Here is a 23148-nt window from a genome sequence, read left to right as displayed (position 1 = left end):
CAGAAGGAAGGCATCGTTCCTGTATTATAGCTGCCCCCTCAAGTTTCTCTGTGCAGAAAATAAGTCAAGTAAAAATTCATCCTTCTGACCCCGGAGATGTTCTTCTCTTTATTTGGCTCCAGATCTCTTTAGTTGTGTTCGTTTGGTTCTCCCTCCGTTTTCAATGTCCCTCTATCTTTGTCCTCCTTCATGTCGTTTAATGGAATCTCCTCTGGTTGTCTGCAAACAAAATCACATTGAATTAATTGCTGAAACACATCAAACTCAATATAACCTCATATTTTCTGTTTATTTGTTTAGCATATGTACGTACAGCAGCAGCTATTCTATTAGTGAGGAGGCTGTCCAATTCTTGCCCGTTGGATTGTATCCTATCTGGCGTGGTTTCTGTTGGACCACGACGGTTTCTCCTTTTGCATATACAGAATACTGCTACTCCGATGACTGCAAGCACCAAACATACTCCCACCACTACGACTACAATTGCTGCAACATTGGCTGTTGGATCGTCTGAAACAGGAAAACATACATTAATTAAACTTTTTTTGTACAATTTGATGCTAATGCATCAAAATATTAGTTGGCGTTTCACAACCAGTTTGCCCATCATTAAATATTACTTTAATTACAATAGTATAATAAAAAGAGATAAGCAGCAAAGAAGCCGCCAGCAATACTTTTTACTGAAATGAGAAACAGATTGTTGTTGGTCAATTTTCTACAAATTGATCAGTCAATGAATCCCAATTTTTGTTGCACAAGTTTTGTGGCAAATATTTATAAGTCACTGATCAACATCTTGGCAACGACGAAGAAACGCCCCAGAAACCACACTGCATCCACCTAGCCGCCTATAGGGACAACCTTGAAAGAATCCACATACATTTGTAACCACCTTTCAAACTGGGACACCCTTGATAACACCTTTAACAAACCCTTAGGGACACCCTAGAAAACACCAGCATACCTTTAACAAACCCTTAGGGACACCCTAGAAAACACCAGCATACCTTTAACAAACCCTTAAAGAAACCCTAGAAAACACCAGCATACCTTTAACTAACCCTTAAAGACACCCTAGAAAACACGAGCATACCTTTAACAAACCCTTAAAGACAACCTAGAAAACACCTGCATACCTTTAACAAACCCTTAGGGAGACCCTTGAAAACACCTGCATACCTTTAGCACACCCTTAGGGAGACCCTTGAAAACACCCACATACCTTGAGCAACCCCTTAGGGAGACCCTTGAACACACCCACATACCATAGCAGAGGAAGTCACAGGTTATTACAGAAAGGGTCAAACCGTACCAGGAGTAATAATCTTCAGAATAGTGTTGGTGATGTATGTCTCCTCAGCATCACTGAGCTCACAGCTGTACATCCCCTCCTGATCTGGAGATGAGGTCTGTAGTGTGAGGCTGCCTGACTCCCATACTTTCTTCACCTGCTGCCTCCACTCCTCTGAGACTGTATAGGAGGCGTCGGCCCCGGTCCGGTTCAGGATGACCTGGCTGTGGTTGAACCTCCAGACGAGGCCTGTTAGAGGAGCGTTTGTGGACCTGCAGTCGATTGTTGTTTCACTGTTGTTTAAACTGTTGATAGAAGCTGAAACGATACGAATGAAAAGAAGTGATGGAATATTTCTTATCAGAATCTGGTTCCACACTCTTAGAAACACTTACTCGGCTGAAACCACGTGGCTCTCCTCTTGCTTCTGAGAGTGCTGATGGTGCAGCTGTAGACCGGATCAGTATCCGAAACCATCACAGAGCTGTTGATGCTGTAGAGCTTCTGTTCAGACGGCAGGACTGTTTTGTTCTGGAGGGTCACGTTGGTGGACCAGGTGAGCTCAGGCTCTGGGTAGATCCCCTCTGAGCTGCAGGTGATCCTGTTTTCTACCTGCTGAATGTCGACTTTACGGACCGGAGCTGCAAGGAAAAGTTGCTAATGAATGATTTGGAAGTGCTGCAATGGTGGCCGTGGCCATGTTTCCAGATAAAACATAAATACAACATTTATCAGGTCTTTTTACACTCGGAGAGCTCTGATTTCCTTCAGTCCCCAGGGATCAAATTTGTTTGTTTAATTCTAGAAAAATATATAAATAATTTACAAAATGTAAAGTGGAGAATCATACCTTTCACGTTAACATGTGACATCTCCAAACATACGAAGTTTGCTGACTGTGTTTTTGTTTTACAATCTGCAGATTGTTTCCCACAAAACCCTGAGATACGTTGACCTTGCAGGTGTGCTTATCTACTGGACGACCTTGACGGCGTCAGACAGGCGACCGTTTGTGGAGAAAACTACATCTACTATTTAACAACACGTTTACTCTGAAAATCCACCTTAAAACTGTCTGCATGTTCAGTTGTTGCTTTTTGTTGTGTCATTTCATTTCAGCTCCACTTTAATTTTGACCTCATGACTCACTAAACACTGAGTCATACAAACTCCTGTTTATCCATGTTTGAACACTTCCATTGAGTTCTTGATATGTTTGTTTTCTTGTTTACTACGTGTGTCTCATACCGTCCACTAGTACGTTGATGAATGAGGTCTGGGTTTCAGTGCTGGTGCTGGTGTAGCACTTGTATCTGCCCTGGTCCTGAACCTCCACCCCCGTCAGCCGGAGTGAAGCGTTCCCTCTGGAGATCTGGTCGTTGAACAGAAACGTCCGGCCTGTGAAGCGCTGGTTCTGGTGTTCGAACCGGTCTTGGTTGCTGTAGTAGGAGTGGACCGGAGTGCCGCCTGTTGTCACCTGAATCCACTGGATGACCACGTCAGCACCAGCTGGAAAACTGCACGGTAAGATGCAGCTCTCCATATAAACACAGGACAAACCAACATCTGTAAAAACATCAGGCAAGGTTCAGTTCTGTTTCTCTTTAAGAGCCTGATTTAATAATAATCATAATAATAATAATAATGGCTGTGTCCTGCATTAAAAACAAGGTTAAATTATGTGTTGGCCTACTTGGAGCTAATCAAAATAATAAGAGTAAAAATATGACGGTGTTCTTGGAGATGATGATATAATAATAATGATGATGAGAGCCTTTTTCTGACATGTACATCCTTGTGTCATCGGCATACAAGCGGACCCAGGCTAACGGACATACGACGAGAGAACAGTCTAAATGGTAAATGGTCCTCATTTATATAGTGCTTTACATTAATGACTGATATTCAACCATTCATACACACATTCAATTAGGGTGAGGTGTCACCAGGCACTCAGCTAGGAGGAGCCGGGGATCAAACTGGCAATCTTGCGGTTACCAGCCAACCCGCTCTACATTCTGAGCTAAACCCCCTGCAAATATGTGGTAAAGTCTGCAAAACCAGCATGGCCTGAAGATGAACTGCTGGACAGGCCTGGTTGCATCAAGAGAACTACAAACCGGTGAGTGATTTCAGACACAGCCTGGTTCTCTCTGCTGTCCTTTAATTCACAAACCTTTTTAAAAGTTGCAGAAAACACAATATTCAAACATCTATGTGGGATCAGAAGGATGCAGTTTTGGTTGGCAGGGAGAAGTTCAGTAAAAGTACTTCAGGAATCAGGAAACAAGCGTCATTAATCAGGTGTGTGAGTGTTGGAATGTATTCTGGTTCGACAAGATTCCAGTAAGAAAACATGACTCTCTTTATCTACTTTCTACTCCATGTAGACGGGATAAACATGGTCACTGTAGGTTTTTCCAGTAGTCTAAAGTTCCAAGTAGGACTAATAATAACGAGCAATCACAGTTTTTGTTAGCAGTTGTACTGATTAAAGGCTCTGCTTCAGTTAATGGTTGACATCATCATTATATTTAGTCTAGGTATGAACATAGTTTCACTTTTCTTCCTCCACAGTCCAGTGAACTTCAACAGCACTTTATGTTGTTTTTGTACCACAAATGAAACTTAAATCCACCTCCATTGTATCGATGTGAGGCTGAAGTTCAGCGGATGATTCTCAAGGACTCGTGATAAAAACAAGTTAACGTATTTGAGCAAATCTGTCGTTTTAAGTGCAGACGGGACCGTGAACGCATCTCCTCACCTGCTGTGTTCAAGGTCCACGAGGAGGTCCAGACCACAAGAATCACGACCCACTTGCCCAAAGCCATACACCTGCTAGACTCCGTCCGTGTCGTGGACCAAAAAGACAAGTAAATCCAACGAGAGTCAAAGCAGCGTCACAGACGGGAATGAAATCCACAAAGAGGCAGAGCCGTCTGAGGCTGCTGACTAACTTTAGACTGAGGTCAGGGCGTGTGTGTGTGTGTGTGTGTGGGCGTGTGTGTGTGTGTGTGTGTGTGTGTGTGTGTGTGTGTGTGTGTGTGTGTGTGGGCGTGTGTGTGTGTGTGTGTGTGTGTGTGTGTGTGGGTGTGTGTGTGTGTGTGTGTGGGCGTGTGTGTGTGTGTGTGTAGCGTGCACAGGGCGTGTGATGCGTCAGTGCAGTAGTGTTGGAGTGTTAGTGCTTGTAGTTAGTGCATGCTGTGTGCTTCTGCTTGCTACTTTCTGCTTTCAGCTACTGCCACCGGATAGCCCCTGGTCATCAGGGGTGAAAAGAGGAGCCGAGTGCGTAAGTCTCCTCAGCCGGTACATAGCCTCTCCACCGCCAAGATCTCGTACACGCCTCCTCGTGGCACACATGGTAACTGGTCCCTTGCGGCTCCAGGCTAAGCTGTACGGGATCTCGGAGCAGCAGTGGGCCCCAGAGACGCGGCACGCAGGCCCATCGGTGAGTGGAAATGCCCTGCTGCCCGTCAACCACTGTCCCAGCTATGGGCAAATAGACCCAACTATGGGTAAATAGTGAAGACCCCAATGGCAGAACAGGCGGAAGATGATGGGTGCGAGAACCACCACAACGGCTGGAAAGGCGGAAGAAGGCAACCCCACAGCCACGTGGGTTAACTCGGGAGGGTACAGTGGCTAGGGGAGCAAACCCCGAAAACAAACCTGCATCTGGGGACAGGCACAGGCGGAGTCCAACTGACCGGACCACCGGCAGCCCCCTGCAGCTCCTGCCAGACGAAGGTCGTCATGGGTTCTCTCATGCCACTGGAGGTCAATCTGGTAGGAGTGAAGATGGTGGGAGTGAGGTCTGTGCACCCTCACCTTCACCTAAATCCTCACCTACGCACAAGCTTTCTTGCCCCCCTCCCCCCTCCCTCTCAAAAGTCCTGTGGCGTTGTGGAATGGCGGTGGGTACAGGCCAAGGATGTGGCTGGGAGTATCTAGCCAAACCATGCACACAGGCGGCAATGGAGTGATGGTCGTTAGGACTGTGGGATGGAGCAGCGCGTCCTTTCGGCAGCTTCCATTGCGACTGAGCAGCGCCACACTGCTCACCCCTGAGATGGGGAAGGACCTAGAAAAGGTGGTCCAAAAATTGTCTGCTCTTCATACTCCGGACGGTAAACCGCAACCGTCGGAGCATCCCCCCTCGCGGTCGAAAAATAAAAGTAAAAAATATGCTAAAAATAGCATCATGGAATGTTCGAACACTACTAGACCTGACTACAACTCCTGACAGGCCACACCGCAGAACAGCACTAGTGGCACTGGAGCTCGCAAGATACAGCATCGATATTGCAGCTCTCAGCGAGACCAGACTTCATGGAGAGGATTCCCTATCAGAGGTTGGTGCTGGGTACACCTTCTTCTGGAGGGGGGTCCCCGAAGGCACTCGCCGCAACCATGGAGTTGGCTTTGCTGTGAAGACCAAACTGCTGCAGCGCATTCCGGAATCCCCCATCGGCATCAGTGAAAGGCTGATGACGTGGCGCATTCCCCTGGCAAAGGGACGTTTCGTCACCCTCATCAGTGCATATGCACCAACTCTTGATGCCGATCACAACACCAAAGAGGATTTCTACCGAGCTCTTGATGCCATCCTGCAGAAAACCCCGGCTACGGACAGGCTCATACTCATGGGAGATTTCAATGCTAGAGTGGGCACAGAGCACCTGGTATGGAATAAAGTTCTTGGCCAGCATGGAGTGGGGAAAATGAACCACAACGGGCTCAGACTCCTCTCTCTCTGTGCAGAGCACCAGCTGGTCATTACCAACACCATCTTCCAGATGAAGAACAAACTCAAGACCACCTGGCAACACCCCCGCTCAAAACATTGGCATCTCCTTGACTACGTGATTGTCCGTCAAAAGGACAGAAAAGATGTCCTCATCACCCGTGTCATAAGTGGAGCCGAGTGCTGGACTGACCACCTCATGGTCAGATCCAAACTCCTCATGAGCATTCAACCCCGGGGCCCAAGGATAGCCCCAAACAAGAGACTCAACCGCACAGCTCTCAACAGCCCCACCACCACAGACAACCTGCGACGGCTCCTTGCTGAAAACCTCGAGAAGATCCCAGAGGAATCAGACGACTGGCCAGCTCTGCGCCAGGCTATCCACAGCTCAGCCTTAGAGGCGCTCGGCCAGTCGAGGAAACGTCACCAGGACTGGTTTGACTGTAACTCAGCTCAGATACAGTCACTCCTAAAAAACAAGCATGAGGCCCACAAAGCTCTCCTGTCCTGCCCTGGATCTCCCACCCTCAAATCCACCTTCACTGCAGCAAGATCAGCAGCCCAGCGAGCCCTCCGGACTATGGAGGACACCTGGTGGGTGCAAAAGGCGCAAGAGATCCAGAACCTGGCAGATTGCAACAACACTCAAGGCTTTTACGATGCCATCAAAGCATTGTACGGCCCCAGGAAGTGGGCGATTGCCCCGGTCCGATCAGCTGACGGGTCCACGCTCTTCAGGGACCGCCACCAGATTCTTGCCCGCTGGTCAAATCACTTTGAGAATCTCCTCAATCACACCAACCCAGTCGACCCACATATTCTGGATAATCTCCCAGACCTCCAACCAACGACTCACCTGGACACCCCACCACTCTACTCAGAAGTCCAGCAAGCCATTGCAGGGCTGAAAAATAATAAAAGCGCTGGACCCGATGGAATCCCCGCAGAGGTTTTCAAACACGGAGGATACATCCTCACTCGTCGCCTGCACCTCCTGATTCATAACATCTGGGAACATGGGACAATCCCACAGGACTGGAAGGATGCAAACATCGTGGTCATTTATAAACAAAAAGGAGATAGAGCAGTATGCGGCAACAGCCGCGGAATCTCTCTCCTCTCCATCGCAGGGAAAGTCCTGGCTAAGGTCATGCTCAGCAGACTGGTTGAGCACATATCAGAAGCTGTGCTCCCAGAAACACAGTGTGGTTTCCGGAAAACAAGATCTACAACAGACATGGTATTTGTCTTGAGGCAGCTGCTGGAGAAGAGCAGGGAACAACACAAAGACCTCTACATAGCCTTCATCGACCTCAGCAAAGCCTTTGATACCGTCAACCGTGAGTTACTCTGGAAACACCTCTCCAAACTTGGCGTACCACCCAAGTTTCTCAGCATCCTTAAGCAGTTGCATGACGGGATGCAAGCCAGAGTCATCTCAGGAGAACTCCAATCAGAGTTTTTCAAGGTGAACGTTGGGGTGAAGCAAGGCTGTGTCTTGGCTCCGGTGCTCTTTAACATCCTCCTCTCTGCTGTCACCTGCCTCTTCCACCGGGTCATGGGACAAGAAGACGGTGTCCATGTGGAATACCGTCTTGATGGAAGCCTCTTTAACATCCGCCGGCTCCAGGCCCACACCAAGACAAAAACCCGCCAAATCTGTGAGCTTCAGTATGCTGACGACTGTGCCGTCATAGCTCACAGCCCGGACACTATGCAGCACGCCCTCAACAAAATATCCGGTCTTTATCAATCCTTTGGCCTACAGGTTAACACGCAAAAAACAGAGGTCATGTCCCATCTCACCACTCCCGCCCCCACACCCCCCAGTTTTCACATACACGGTGTTCCACTCAAAACAGTGGATCACTTCACCTACCTTGGGTCCACTCTGTCCTCATGCTGCTCCCTTGACACAGAAATACACACCCGGATCAACAAGGCCTCATCATCATTTGGACGCCTGCGCAGCAGGGTCTTTGAAAACGGCAACCTGAAGGTCAGCACCAAGGTTGCCGTTTACAACGCTGTCTGTCTCTCCACTCTGCTCTACGGGGCAGAGTCATGGACTCCATACCGCCGGCACATCACAAACCTGGAAGCATTCCACATCCGCTGCCTACAAAAGGTCCAGGGTCTGTCCTGGGAGGACCGAACCCCCCATACAGACATCCTCCGAAACACTGGCTCTGTCTGTATGGAGGCAGCTGTGGCAAAAAAACACCTGCGCTGGATCGGGCACACAATAAGAATGCCTGAACACCGCCTGCCCCGCCAAGTCCTCTACAGCGAGCTACTGGGCGCAAAGCGCTCCGCTGGAGGGCAGAAGCGGCGCTTCACAGACTACACAAGGGACCTCCTCAAGCGAGCGAACATCCCCCTCACACAACTGGAACCCCTGGCCACAAACAGATCTGCCTGGCAGGGAACCTGTGCCGCGGCAGTTCACCAAATACACAACAGGAACCAGGACAGAATATCTGAGCGGCGCACCCAGCGACACTGGCGGGAGGCTGGCATCCCCCTGGCGTCTGGCTTCCCATGCACCATCTGCGGGCGAGTGTGCGGCTCAAAAATTGGGCTCTACGCCCACGAAAAGTGGCACCAGCGGCAACGTCGCTGACCCCTCCCCCACCCCCAATCCCATCCCTGGAGCAAGAGTCGTCATCGGGAACGATGGACAGCCAAGGAGGGGCGTGTGTGGGCGTGTGTGGGCGTGTGTGTGTGTGTGTGTGTGTGTGGGCGTGTGTGGGCGTGTGTGTGTGTGTGTGTGTGTGGGTGTGTGTTCAAGTGTGCACAGTTCACATTGTTGTTACACATTAACTGATAGCAGACATACTTTCATACTAAAAGTGAACACTCAGATAAAATCATCTCCACCTTTAGTGTGAGTTAAGGTTCCACAGAAGCCTGCATGAAGTCTAAACGTTCTCAAACAGCAGTGTTTAGTATAAAGTGCACCAGTGTGTTGTTGCAAAAGAATTGTGAGGTTTCGATGGTTTCATTTAGACGTAGAAGAGAGATTTGTTCTGGAACTCTAAACCAAACAGAAAACCAGGTGATCTAACATCTGAAGACTTCATGAATATGTAACTCACTATCACGTAAACAAGGCTTCAAAATGATTCAATTAATCACCTTGTTTCATGGAGCAATACTGCCACCCTGTGGCCAGAGGTAACATAGTTTAAATATCTTTCTGTTTATTTACTAAACTTGTTTGGGCTAGCTGTCAAATCATAGTTCCTTATAACTTTATTATACAGAATAGTCTAAACATATGTTTATATATATTATGTATAACGTGATGTAAAGACAGTTTTTGACCACACCCACATAGCAGTGAGACAGAAGACAGACGTTTGAGGATGTATCAGTGTTTCTTGGTTGAATTTGCCTTCATTTATGTTATTTTGTAAATATTTAGTTCATTATTGTTTTAGATAAAGTGATATTGTTTGGTAATATCTGAATTTGCACATTGATATTTTATATCGTGTCTCTTTTTAGCTCCATGCTCTGATTGTTGAAACAGGAAAGTTACTCAGGACTTTTTCACTAAATCCTTTCTTACTCGAGTGATTATTTGGATCTACCTGAGTCCCATCATTCTAAAGTTACAACTCTTACATGTTGTCAGCCAATGAAAGGTCAGAATGTATTCACAGGTTGTATTGATGTTGAACTGATTTCAAGGGTACTTTCATATAAAAGCACCAGAAGCTTGAATGTGAGTCGATGTTCTGTACTGGAACAAGCTTCCACAGAAGCCTCCTCCATGATATCATATAGAAAGTACTAAACACTGTGTTGGAGTCACTTTTCTTGGCAGGATTGATTTGCCGGGAGATCGTGAGCCGTAAATACAAAAGCACACACACCTTCAGTCATTAGTATTTTAATAACAACACATTTATAATGACACATTTGTCATCAAGTGTAACTCATGAAAAACAACGTGAGGAGCGTTTACAGCAGTGCAACTATTTCAGTCCGCTGAAGATTAAATATGGACGGCGAGTAACGTCAAAGTGTGCATCGAACAGTCACGTTTATCCTTTATTACGTAGTGACCTTCACGTGACATCGATGCCAGAGATCTTCATTTACTTTTTTCTCTACTTCATTGATAACCTTCATGTGCAGCCATCTAGAAGAGCATAGTGGCCAAACGGTGTAATTACACCCTTCAGGGTCAGGCGATGCCATTGGGCGCCAAAAATACGATATGAAAGAGTTGTGTGTTACTCAACGGATCCTTTTTTTATGTGAATCAACTTCACAGCACAAACACTTAAATCATTAGATCCTTAATTGATCGTCCGATCATGTGATTGAGATCACATGATCGGGCCGGGAGGCGGGGCTAAATGAAACGCTTGTGTCTGGGTCATCTTCTATTCCAAAGTCAAACATTTTCTTTTGCTTCATTCACCACCGAGCATGAATCCAGTTCTCTATACATCCCTGCACTGTTTTTATTGTTGTTAGGTTAGCTGCAAACCGCCGGCTCAGCCGTGTGCAGGCAGGTGATCCCAGGCTGCGTGGGGTTGCAGCGGTAGTTTTCTAGATGTTTGACTGGAGAAGGTTCGATACACAAGCAGCGGCCACAACCCTCAGCTCTTCAAACCCGGCCCACGCGAGATCCTGGGACCTCTTTGGGGGACCAGATACTAAATCCAGACCTTTTGTTCCTTCTGGTCAAAACACAGTTTTCGGGTTCCTGAGTTCCCAAAATGGTTCCTCAGCCGTTCCTGGCCTTTTAAGTTCAGCAGGATCCGTCTATAAGGTTCTTCACAAGAAAAATATCCCCCCCAAAAATACTTCTGGTGCAGGGTCTGCACTGTCCGGGGTCCACGAACCCTTCATGGAAGCATTTTTATCAGCGTTTCCTTTAAAATCCACAGGAGCCAAAAACAAAGAGTTCCTCTGTAGAAAAAAATAAACACCCAAATATGCCGAAGTAGCAACTGGGCATCTACGAAGCTCTTTTGTGCGTCTAAGCAGCTGTTAGTTTCCTCGTCAGTGTGAAGCCGTGTGCGTGTTTGTCGTGTTTGTCGTGTTAGTGTTTGGTGTTAGTTCCGTTTTCCGTTTTGTTCCTCAGCACAGCTGAGATCCGGCCTGGAGGCCCGACTGTCCGTTGGTGCCACCGACCGTCAGCGGGCTGCTCTCATTCAGGTTCCCGTCGCAGCTCGAGTCTGTGGGGACGAAGAAAACCACGGTAATAAATATACTGCAGTAATACCTGTCAGTACTGTCTTACTTCATGTTTATATACAGAGTTATTTTTGTTTTTCATTTAAATATCGTATTGCTCTGATCTTCTTGCTAGATGTGTTTGTCTGTTCATAAAAAGTGAAACTGTCCCATATAAACCTGCTTACTAGAAATATAATCGTCGATTATTAGTTTAATTAATGTTCCAGCCTCTCAGAGAAAAGGCTTTCCTGCAGGAAACCCTGCACATGGCAACGAGAGATGTTCTGTGATTTGTGAAGGTGACTACATCTCTGGCTCCACCTGCTGGCGGGTCTCTGGCAGTGCACTGACCTTTGACTGGGTGCAGCTCTGTGACGTCCTCGGGGTCGTTCCTGGGCTTGGACGTCCCTCCTGATTGGACAGATTGGACAGACGTTAGCGCCGGGAGACACACGGTAAACAACTCTGCATTTGAAGGCACCGTTTAAATGAACCAGATCCCACAGAAGACTCTCACTCTTTGCTTTCTTGATTTTCTTGTTTTTATATCCCACCCGTCTGCCTCGCCCTCATTAAGCGACGGCCTACATTTCCTAGAATGCATCTGGATAACTCCAGGGCGTGACCCGGATCTAATTAGATGTAACTGGTGTGACCAGTGTGGGTGTGTGTGCTGTCTTTATATTTATCTATATATCCATATTTGTATGTCTTACTATAGATGCAGTACTCTGATCAACCACTGTGAGGCAGAAAAGCTTAACTTCACACTTTTTGATTTTGCACACATTAAATCAGATTTTTGTGTGTTCACATCACCTTGCAGTGGTGGAAAGTGAGACGAATGTTTGCTTAAGTGGGAATTCAAGTCTGCTTGCACACTAATGCATCTACAGAAATCAATAATCAATCATATATATATTAATGTAACACAGAGGACCGTTGTGCTGCATCACACTTACTTTTACTTTTCTAACTATAAATTTGAAGTGAATAACTAAATCAGTATAATTCTGTTTTATTTTATTTTTGTGGTTTGAATAAACATTTACGTTACATTTGTTTGTTTCTGTCTTTCAAATTTCAACTCTGGCGGTCCCTTGTGGACAAAAGCGGTAGTGTTTTCCAAGTCCCTTTTTAAAAAACCTCATTTTACTGCAGCAGAGTCCTGGTTCTGGTTCTGGTCCTGGTCTGCCAAGCACCAACAGTGACTACATAGATCTCCTTGCTGATGGTCTAGTTTGCTCATATAATATACTTCATTTTTCCAGCAGGTGGTGAGATGGATGCATCTCCAAAAGAATGGACTTGTCAGGGACTTTCAGGGACCAGACTTCATAATGTTTTACAGCTGAACCCATCAGTCGAACAGAGAATGATTCATAATGCTCCTCTGGTTTATGGACAACGTCTTCATCTTCAGGAGGCAATCTTTTTCATTTCCAGGCTAGAAGCACTTCAGACAGAACTCCGGGGTTTAGTCACTCTTCTATCTTCAGACCTTCTCCAGCGGCTTGGAGGCAGAGAGGATGGGGACCCGGGGGTCCGAAACCTCCAGGTGAGCCATCACATTGCTGCCATGATGGAAGCTCCGACAAACAAGTCCAAATATTTATAGAGCTTATTAAGTTGACACCAAAGTGAATCCCCTTCATGTTTCAGGAAGGTTTGTGGCGTTGTTTCCTGTGAGCGTCATGTTTTTGTCTGGTTGACATGAAGATGCCTTCATCTCTACAGGTGACCACAGACCACCGCTCCCAGAACGGTGGAGATGCAAGTCCTTCTGTGTGAGATCTAAATAACCGCTTCTCTGGGAATATTTGTTGGCATTCTCCACCTGTCCACTAGATGTCCTCGCTCCTCCATCTCTTATCTTTCTTGTGAAACTTACCGTCGGTAAGGTCTGTAGTCTCAGTGGGTCCATCACTGGTCTGTAACAGGTCTGTAGTCTCAGTGGGTCCATCACTGGTCTGTAACACGTCTGTAGTCTCAGTGGGTCCCACCACTGGTCTGTAACAGGTCTGTAGTCTCAGTGGGTCCCACCACTGGTCTGTAACAGGTCTGTAGTCTCAGTGGGTCCACCACTGGTCTGTAACAGGTCTGTAGTCTCAGTGGGTCCCCCCACTGGTCTGTAACAGGTCTGTAGTCTCAGTGGGTCCCACCTCTGGTCTGTAACAGGTCTGTAGTCTCAGTGGGTCCACCACTGGTCTGTAACTGGTCTGTAGTCTCAGTGGGTCCACCACTGGTCTAGTCTGTAACAGGTCTGTAGTCTCAGTGGGTCCACCACTGGTCTGTACCAGGTCTGTAGTCTGAGTGGGTCCCACCACTGGTCTGTAACAGGTCTGTAGTCTCAGTGGGTCCCACCACTGGTCTGTAACAGGTCTGTAGTCTCAGTGGGTCCACCACTGGTCTGTAACAGGTCTGTAGTCTCAGTGGGTCCACCACTGGTCTAATCTGTAACAGGTCTGTAGTCTCAGTGGGTCCACCACTGGTCTGTAACAGGTCTGTAGTCTCAGTGGGTCCCCCCACTGGTCTGTAACAGGTCTGTAGTCTCAGTGGGTCCATCACTGGTCTAATCAGTAACAGGTCTGTAGTCTCAGTGGGTCCACCACTGGTCTGTAACAGGTCTGTAGTCTCAGTGGGTCCCCCCACTGGTCTGTAACAGGTCTGTAGTCTCAGTGGGTCCCACCACTGGTCTGTAACAGGTCTGTAGTCTCAGTGGGTCCCACCACTGGTCTGTAACAGGTCTATAGTCTCAGTGGGTCCCACCGCTGGTCTGTAACAGGTCTGTAGTCTCAGTGGGTCCACCACTGGTCTGTAACAGGTCTGTAGTCTCAGTGGGTCAACCACTGGTCTGTAACAGGTCTGTAGTCTCAGTTGGTCCCCCCACTGGTCTGTAACAGGTCTGTAGTCTCAGTGGGTCCCACCACTGGTCTGTAACAGGTCTGTAGTCTCAGTGGGTCCCACCTCTGGTCTGTAACAGGTCTGTAGTCTCAGTGGGTCCCACCTCTGGTCTGTAACAGGTCTGTAGTCTCAGTGGGTCCACCACTGGTCTGTAACAGGTCTGTAGTCTCAGTGGGTCCACCACTGGTCTAGTCTGTAACAGGTCTGTAGTCTCAGTGGGTCCCACCACTGGTCTGTACCAGGTCTGTAGTCTCAGTGGGTCCACCACTGGTCTGTACCAGGTCTGTAGTCTCAGTGGGTCCCACCACTGGTCTGTTACAGGTCTGTAGTCTCAGTGGGTCCATCACTGGTCTGTAGTCTCAGTGGGTCCACCACTGGTCTGTACCAGGTCTGTAGTCTCAGTGGGTCCCACCACTGGTCTGTAACAGGTCTGTAGTCTCAGTGGGTCCCACCACTGGTCTGTAACAGGTCTGTAGTTTCAGTGGGTCCACCACTGGTCTGTAACAGGTCTGTAGTCTCAGTGGGTCCACCACTGGTCTGTAACAGGTCTGTAGTCTCAGTGGGTCCACCACTGGTCTGTAACAGGTCTGTAGTCTCAGTGGGTCCCACCACTGGTCTGTACCAGGTCTGTAGTCTCAGTGGGTCCCACCACTGGTCTGTAACAGGTCTATAGTCTCAGTGGGTCCCACCACTGGTCTGTAACAGGTCTGTAGTCTCAGTGGGTCCACCACTGGTCTGTAACAGGTCTGTAGTCACAGTGGGTCCACCACTGGTCTGTAACAGCTCTGTAGTCTCAGTGGGTCCACCACTGGTCTGTAACAGGTCTGTAGTCTCAGTGGGTCCCACCACTGGTCTGTACCAGGTCTGTAGTCTCAGTGGGTCCCACCACTGGTCTGTAACAGGTCTATAGTCTCAGTGGGTCCCACCACTGGTCTGTAACAGGTCTGTAGTCTCAGTGGGTCCACCACTGGTCTGTAACAGGTCTGTAGTCTCAGTGGGTCCACCACTGGTCTGTAACAGCTCTGTAGTCTCAGTGGGCCCACCACTGGTCTGTAACAGGTCTGTAGTCTCAGTGGGTGCTGCCCCCTACAGGCTTTTTGTTCCCGTCTGAAACGAGGGATTCATGACGACATTCAAAGACTACCTTCAGCTCGGTCCGTGTTGGGCTAAATAAGTAATACATTAAATAAATGAAAACAAAGCTTTGCTACTTTTTTATCTCATACATTATTTACAAAACATTAAAAATCAGTGTCCACTTTAAAAATCTATATCTATACCTTATCTTGAAAACGTAAAAGATTCATGACTAAATAAGAAACAATGTTTTTAGTGTTAAAAAAAAGTCTTCGCAGCAAAAGTAACCAGAATACTGAGCTGCACATAGAAATGTGTTTGGCTGATGATTTAAACGCCAGCTTATCAGACTTTTTCAAGGCAAACCAGAGATTTCTTTCATGAGCCGGAAAATCCCTGAAACGTGTCGTAGTGGTTTAGTGCAGAGTCTCTTAGTGTCCTTCATTAATCCGGATTATGAGGAAGTCGTACCAGAAGGAAGGCATCGTTCCTGTATTATAGCTGCCGCCTCAAGTTTCTCTGTGCAGAAAATAAATAAAGTAAAACTTTGTCCTTCTGACCCCGGAGATGTTCTTCTCTTTATTTGGCTCCAGATCTCTTTAGTTGTGTTCGTTTGGTTCTCCCTCCGTTTTCAACGTCTCTTCGTCATTTTCATCTTTGTCCTCCTTCATGTCGTTTAATGGAATCTGCTCTTGTTGTCTGCAAAAGAAATCACATTTAATTAATTGCTGAAACACATCAAACTCAATATAACCTCATATTTTCTGTTTATTTGTTTAGCATATGTACGTACAGCAGCAGCTATTCTATTAGTGAGGAGGGTGTCCAATACTTGCCCGTTGGATTGTATCCTGGCGTGGTTTGTGTTGGACGACGACTCTTTCTCCTTTTGTATAAACGGAATACTGCTACTCCGATGACTGCAAGCACCAAAAATACTCCCACCACTACGACTACAATTGCTGCAACATTGGCTGTTGGATCGTCTGAAACAGGAAAACATACATTAATTAAACTTTTTTTGTACAATTTGATGCTAATGCATCAAAATATTAGTTGGCGTTTCACAACCAGTTTGCCCATCATTAAATATTACTTTAATTACAATAGTATAATAAAAAGAGATAAGCAGCAAAGAAGCAGCCAGCTATACTTTTTACTGAAACGATTAACAGATTGGTCGAGTTGTTGGTCAATTTTCTACAAATTGATCAGTCAATGAATCCCAATTTGTGTTGCACAAGTTTTGTGTCAAATATTTATAAGTCACTGATCAACATCTTGGCAACAACGAAGAAACACCCCAGAAACCACACTGCATCCACCTAGCAGCCTATAGGGACAACCTCGCAAGAATCCACATACATTTGTAACCACCTTTCAAACTGGGACACCCTTGATAACACCTTTAGCACACCCTTAGGGAGACCCTTGATAACACCTTTAACAAACCCTTAGGGACACCCTTGATAACACCTTTAACAAACCCTTAGGGAGACCCTAGAAAACACCAGCATACCTTTAACAAACCCTTAAAGACACCCTAGAAAACACGAGCATACCTTTAACAAACCCTAAAAGACACCCTAGAAAACACCAGCATACCTTTAACAAACCCTTAGGGAGACCCTTGAACACTCCGGCATACCTTTAACAAACCCTTAGGGAGACCCTTGAACACTCCGGCATACCTTTAACAAACCCTTAGGGAGACCCTTGAAAACACCCACATACCTTGAGCATCCCCTTAGGGAGACCCTTGAAAACACCAGCATACCATAGCAGAGGAAGTCACAGGTTATTACAGAAAGGGTCAAACCGTACCAGGAGTAATAATCTTCAGAATAGTGTTGGTGATGTATGTCTCCTCAGCATCACTGAGCTCACAGCTGTACATCCCCTCCTGATCTGGAGATGAGGTCTGTAGTGTGAGGCTGCCTGACTCCCATACTTTCTTCACCTGCTGCCGCCACTCCTCTGAGACTGTATAGGAGGCGTCGGCCCCGGTCCGGTTCAGGATGACCTGGTTGTGGTTGAACCTCCAGACGAGGCCTGTTAGAGGAGCGTTTGTGGACCTGCAGTTGATTGTTGTTTCACCGTCTGAACTGATGATAGAAGCTGAAACGATACGAATGAAAAGAAGCGATGGAATATTTCTTATCAGAATCTGGTTCCACACTCTTAGAAACACTTACTCGGCTGAAACCATGTGGCTCTCCTCTTGTTTCTGAGAGTACTGACGGTGCAGCTGTAGACCGGATCAGTAACCGAGACCATCACAGAGCTGCTGATGCTGTAGAGCTTCTGTTCAGACGGCAGGACCGAGGGTTTGTTCTGGAGGGTCACGTTGGTGGACCAGGTGAGCTCAGGCTCTGGGTAGATCCCCTCTGAGCTGCAGGTGATCCTGTTTTCTACCTGCTGAATGTCGACTTTACGGACCGGAGCTGCAAGGAAAAGTTGCTAATGAATGATTTGGAAGTGCTGCTGATGCTTAGTTTCTGCTTCCATTTACCTGCAAATCAAATATTCAAAGGTTCAAGGTTTAGTTTCTGTTTTAAAGTAATAAAAGAAAAACAATGGTGGCCGTGGCCATGTTTCCAGATAAAACAGAAATACAACATTTATCAGGTCGTTTTACACTCAGAGAGCTCTGAGTTCCTTCAGTCCCCAGGGATCAAATTTGTTTGTTTAATTCTAGAAAAATATATAAATAATTTACAAAATGTAAAGTGGAGAATCATACCTTTCACGTTAACATGTGACATCTCCAAACATACGAAGTTTGCTTACTGTGTTTTTGTTTTACAATCTGCAGATTGTTTCCCACAAAACCTTGAGATACGTTGACCTTGCAGGTGTGCTTATCTACTGGACGACCTTGACGGCGTCAGACAGGCGACCGTTTGCTGCAGAAAACTACATCTACTATTTAACAACACGTTTACTCTGAAAATCCACCTTAAAACTGTCTGCATGTTCAGTTGTTGCTTTTTGTTGTGTCATTTCATTTCAGCTCCACTTTAATTTTGACCTCATGACTCACTAAACACTGAGTCATACAAACTCCTGTTTATCCATGTTTGAACACTTCCATTGAGTTCTTGATATGTTTGTTTTCTTGTTTACTACGTGTGTCTCATACCGTCCACTAGTACGTTGATGAATGAGGTCTGGGTTTCAGTGCTGGTGCCGGTGTAGCACTTGTATCTGCCCTGGTCCTGAACCTCCACCCCCGTCAGCCGGAGTGAAGCGTTCCCTCTGGAGATCTGGGTGTTGAACAGAAACGTCCGGCCTCTGAAGCGCTGGTCCTGGTGTATGAACCAGTCTTGGTTGCTGTAGTAGGAGTGGACAGTAGTGCCGCCTGTTGTCACCTGAATCCACTGGATGACCACGTCAGCACCAGCTGGAAAACTGCACGGTAAGATGCAGCTCTCCATATAAACACAGGACACATTAACATCTGTAAAAACATCAGGCAAAGAGACGTCAGTCAAGGTTCAGTTCAGGGAAAAGTGTTTCTCTTTAAGAGCCTGATTTAATAATAATAATAATAATAATAATAATAATGGCTGTGTCCTGCATAAAAACAAGCTTAAATTATGTTTTGGCCTACTTGGAGCTAAAGTACTTCAGGAATCAGGAAACAAGCGTCATTAATCAGGTGTATGAGTGTTGGAATGTATTCTGGTTCGACAAGATTCCAGTAAGAAAACATGGCTCTTTATCTACTTTCTACTCCATGTAGACGGGATAAACATGGTCACTGTAGGTTTTTCCAGTAGTCTAAAGTTCCAAGTAGGACTAATAATAACGAGCAATCACAGTTATTGTTAGCAGTTGTACTGATTAAAGGCTCTGCTTCAGTTAATGGTTGACATCATAACTCGATATTTAGTCTAGGTATGAACATAGTTTCACTTTTCTTCCTCCACAGTCCAGTGAACTTCAACAGCACTTTATGTTGTTTTTGTACCACAAATGAAACTTAAATCCACCTCCATTGTATCGATGTGAGGCTGAAGTTCAGTGGATGATTCTCAAGGACTCGTGATAAAAACAAGTTAACGTATTTGAGCAAATCTGTCGTTTTAAGTGTAGACGGGACCGTGAACACATCTCCTCACCTGCTGTGTTCAAGGTCCACGAGGAGGTCCAGACCACAAGAATCACGACCCACTTGCCCAAAGCCATAAACCTGCTAGACTCCGTCCGTGTCGTGGACCAAAAACACAAGTAAATCCAACGAGAGTCAAAGCAGCGTCACAGACGGGAATGAGGCACAGCACCTTCTAAACTTTCCGACAGCTGAGGCTGCTGACTAACTTTAGAATGAGGTCAGGGCGTGTGTGTGTGTGTGTGTGTGTGTGTGTGTGTGTGTGTGTGTGTGTGTGTGTGTGTGTGTGTGTGTGTGTGTGTGTGTGTGTGTGTGTGTGTGTGTGTGTGAGTGTGTGTGTGTGTGTGTGTGTGTGTGTGTGTGTGGGTGTGTTCAAGTGTGCAGAGTTCACATTGTTACACATTAACTGATAGCAGACATACTTTCATACTAAAAGTGAACACTCAGATAAAATCATCTCCACCTTTAATGTGAGTTAAGGTTCCACAGAAGCCTGCATGAAGTCTAAACGTTCTCAAACAGCAGTGTTTAGTATAAAGTGCACCAGTGTGTTGTTGCAAAAGGATTGTGAGGTTTCGATGGTTTCATTTAGACGTAGAAGAGAGATTTGTTCTGGAACTCTAAACCAAACAGAAAACCAGGTGATCTAACATCTGAAGACTTCATGAATATGTAACTCACTATCACGTAAATAAAGAGAGCCTCCGGGCCTACAATTTAGTCTTAAAAAGTGCGAGAGAAACATACTTCTCCAATATCATAAACACTAATAAGGTGAAAACCCTATTTGCAACTGTTGACAGACTGACCAACCCCCCAACACAAATACCAGCTAAACTCCACTCCACACAGAAATGCAATGAGTTTGCATTCTTTTATACTAATAAAATTGAAGGCATCAGATGCGCCATCAATATCTCAAACAAAAAGGTTGGATCACCACCCTGTTCAGGCAAAAGTAACACAGCAATGATGGCAAGCTTTAATGCCATAGACTCTAAAACTCTAGTGGAAACGGTGACAAATCTAAAATCATCCACCTGCTGCCTTGATGCTTTACCTACCAACTTTTTTAAGAATGTTTTTGACTGCCTATCAATAGACGTATTGCAAATAGTTAATAACTCCATTCAATCAGGCAATTTCCCAAAGGCCTTCAAAACTGCAGTCATTAAACCTCTTCTAAAAAAGCGGAGCCTAGATGCCTCTATTATCAACAACTACAGACCAATTTCAAATCTACCCTTCATAAGTAAAATAATTGAGAGAGTTGTCCTCCAACAACTAAATCACTTCCTGGCTTCAACTGGCTGCCACAACAACTTCCAGTCAGGATTTCAACCTTTTCAAAGCACCGAGACGGCCCTTATTAAAGTTGTAAATGACATCCGTCTTAACACAGACTCTGGCAAAACTTCAATATTAATGCTATTAGACCTCAGTGCTGCATTTGACACTGTCGACCACTCAATACTCTTGGACAGGTTGGAAAACTGGGTGGGGCTCTCAGGCACAGTCTTAAACTGGTTCAAGTCATATCTACAAGATAGGAACTATTTTGTTTCCATTGGCGACTTTGTATCAGAACCTACCAATGTAACGTGTGGAGTCCCCCAAGGTTCAATCTTGGGGCCAACTTTATTCAACATCTACATGCTCCCACTAGGACAAATCATGCAAAATAATAACATTGATCACCATTGCTATGCCAATGACACCCAAATCTATGTAGCACTATCACCAAACGACTATCGCCCCATAGATCTTCTGTGCCAGTGCATTTAGCAAGTCAAAGACTGGATGTGCCAAAACTTCCTACAACTAAATGAGGACAAAACTGAGATAATTGTTTTTGGTGCTAAAAAAGAAAGGTTTAAAGTAATTCAACACCTTCACTCTCTGTCCCTGAAAACCTCAAACAAAGACAGAAATCTTGGGGTTATTATGGATTCTGATTTACATTTCGACAGTCACGTTAAATCAGTAACAAAATCAGCCTACTATCACCTAAAAAATGTAACAAGACTTAGAGGGCTCATGTCAGCTCAAGACTTAGAAAAACTTGTACATGCCTTTATTACTAGTAGGCTAGACTACTGTAATGGTCTCCTTGCAGGTCTTCCGAAAAAAACTGTCAGGCAGCTACAGCTTGTTCAGAACGCTGCTGCTAGAGTTCTTACAAAGACCAAAAAATGTGAGCACATTACACCAATTCTTAAATCCTTACATTGGCTCCCTGTATGTCAGAGGATTGATTTCAAAATCCTCCTGCTCACATATAAATCACTACATGGTCTAGGACCGAAGTATATCACTGATATGCTCCCACTACATAAGCCTTCTAGACCACTAAGATCTTCTGAGACCAATCTGTTAGTGATTCCCAGAGTAAACAACAATCACGGGAGAGCATCATTTAGTCACTATGCAACAAATGGCTGGAATAAACTTCCTGAAGATGTAAGACTTGCCCCAACTCTGACCACTTTTAAAACTAGACTGAAAACTGTTATGTTCACCATAGCTTTCTGCTAAATCTTTTAATGTCTGCACTGTTTTTAATTATTGCAAATATGTTTTTATTCTTCTTTCTTTCTGTAATGCATTTTTAAATTTTTTATTATTTTCTTTTAATTCTTCAATTTTTTTTTTCTTCTCACTTTGTTTTATGATGTGAAGCACTTTGAGTCTGCCTTGTGTATGAAATGTGCTATACAAATAAAGTTGCCTTGCCTTGCCTTGCCTTGCCTTGCCTTAATCCACAAACCTTTTTAAAAGTTGCAGAAAACACAACATTCAAACATCTATGTGGGATCAGAAGGATGCAGTTCTGGTTGGCAGGGAGAAGTTCAGTAAAAGTACTTCAGGAATCAGGAAACAAGCGTCATTAATCAGGTGTGTGAGTGTTGGAATGTATTCTGGTTCGACTTTTCTTCCTCCACAGTCCAGTGAACTTCAACAGCACTTTATGTTGTTTTTGTACCACAAATGAAACTTAAATCCACCTCCATTGTATCGATGTGAGGCTGAAGTTTCAGCGGATGATTCTCAAGGACTCGTGATAAAAACAACTTAACGTATTTGAGAAAATCTGTCGTTTTAATTGTAGACGGGACCGTGAACACATCTCCTCACCTGCTGTGTTCAAGGTCCACGAGGAGGTCCAGACCACAAGAATCACGACCCACTTGCCCAAAGCCATAAACCTGCTAGACTCCGTCCGTGTCGTGGACCAAAAAGACAAGTAAATCCAACGAGAGTCAAAGCAGCGGCACAGACGGGAATGAAATCCACAAAGAGGCAGAGCCGTCTGAGGCTGCTGACTAACTTTAGAATGAGGTCAGGGCGTGTGTGGTGTGTGTGTTCAAGTGTGCAGAGTTCACATTGTTACACATTAACTGATAGCAGACATACTTTCATACTAAAAGTGAACACTCAGGTAAAACCATCTCCACCTTTAATGTGAGTTAAGGTTCCACAGAAGCCTGCATGAAGTCTAAACGTTCTCAAACAGCAGTGTTTAGTATAAAGTGCACCAGTGTGTTGTTGCAAAAGGATTGTGAGGTTTCGATGGTTTCATTTAGACGTAGAAGAGAGATTTGTTCTGGAACTCTAAACCAAACAGAAAACCAGGTGATCTAACATCTGAAGACTTCACCAATATGTAACTCACGTTTTCTTGTTTCATGGAGCAATACTGCCACCCTGTGGCCAGAGGTAACATAGTTTCTCTCATGAATCTTTCAGTATTACACGGGTTAAATATCTTTCTGTGATATTGTTTGGTAATATCTGAATTTGCACATTGAT

Source organism: Eutrigla gurnardus (genome assembly GCF_963514095.1).
Source record: "Eutrigla gurnardus genome assembly, chromosome: 18".
NCBI classification, from domain to species: domain Eukaryota; kingdom Metazoa; phylum Chordata; class Actinopteri; order Perciformes; family Triglidae; genus Eutrigla; species Eutrigla gurnardus.
Note: the sequence above shows the minus strand (reverse complement) of the source record.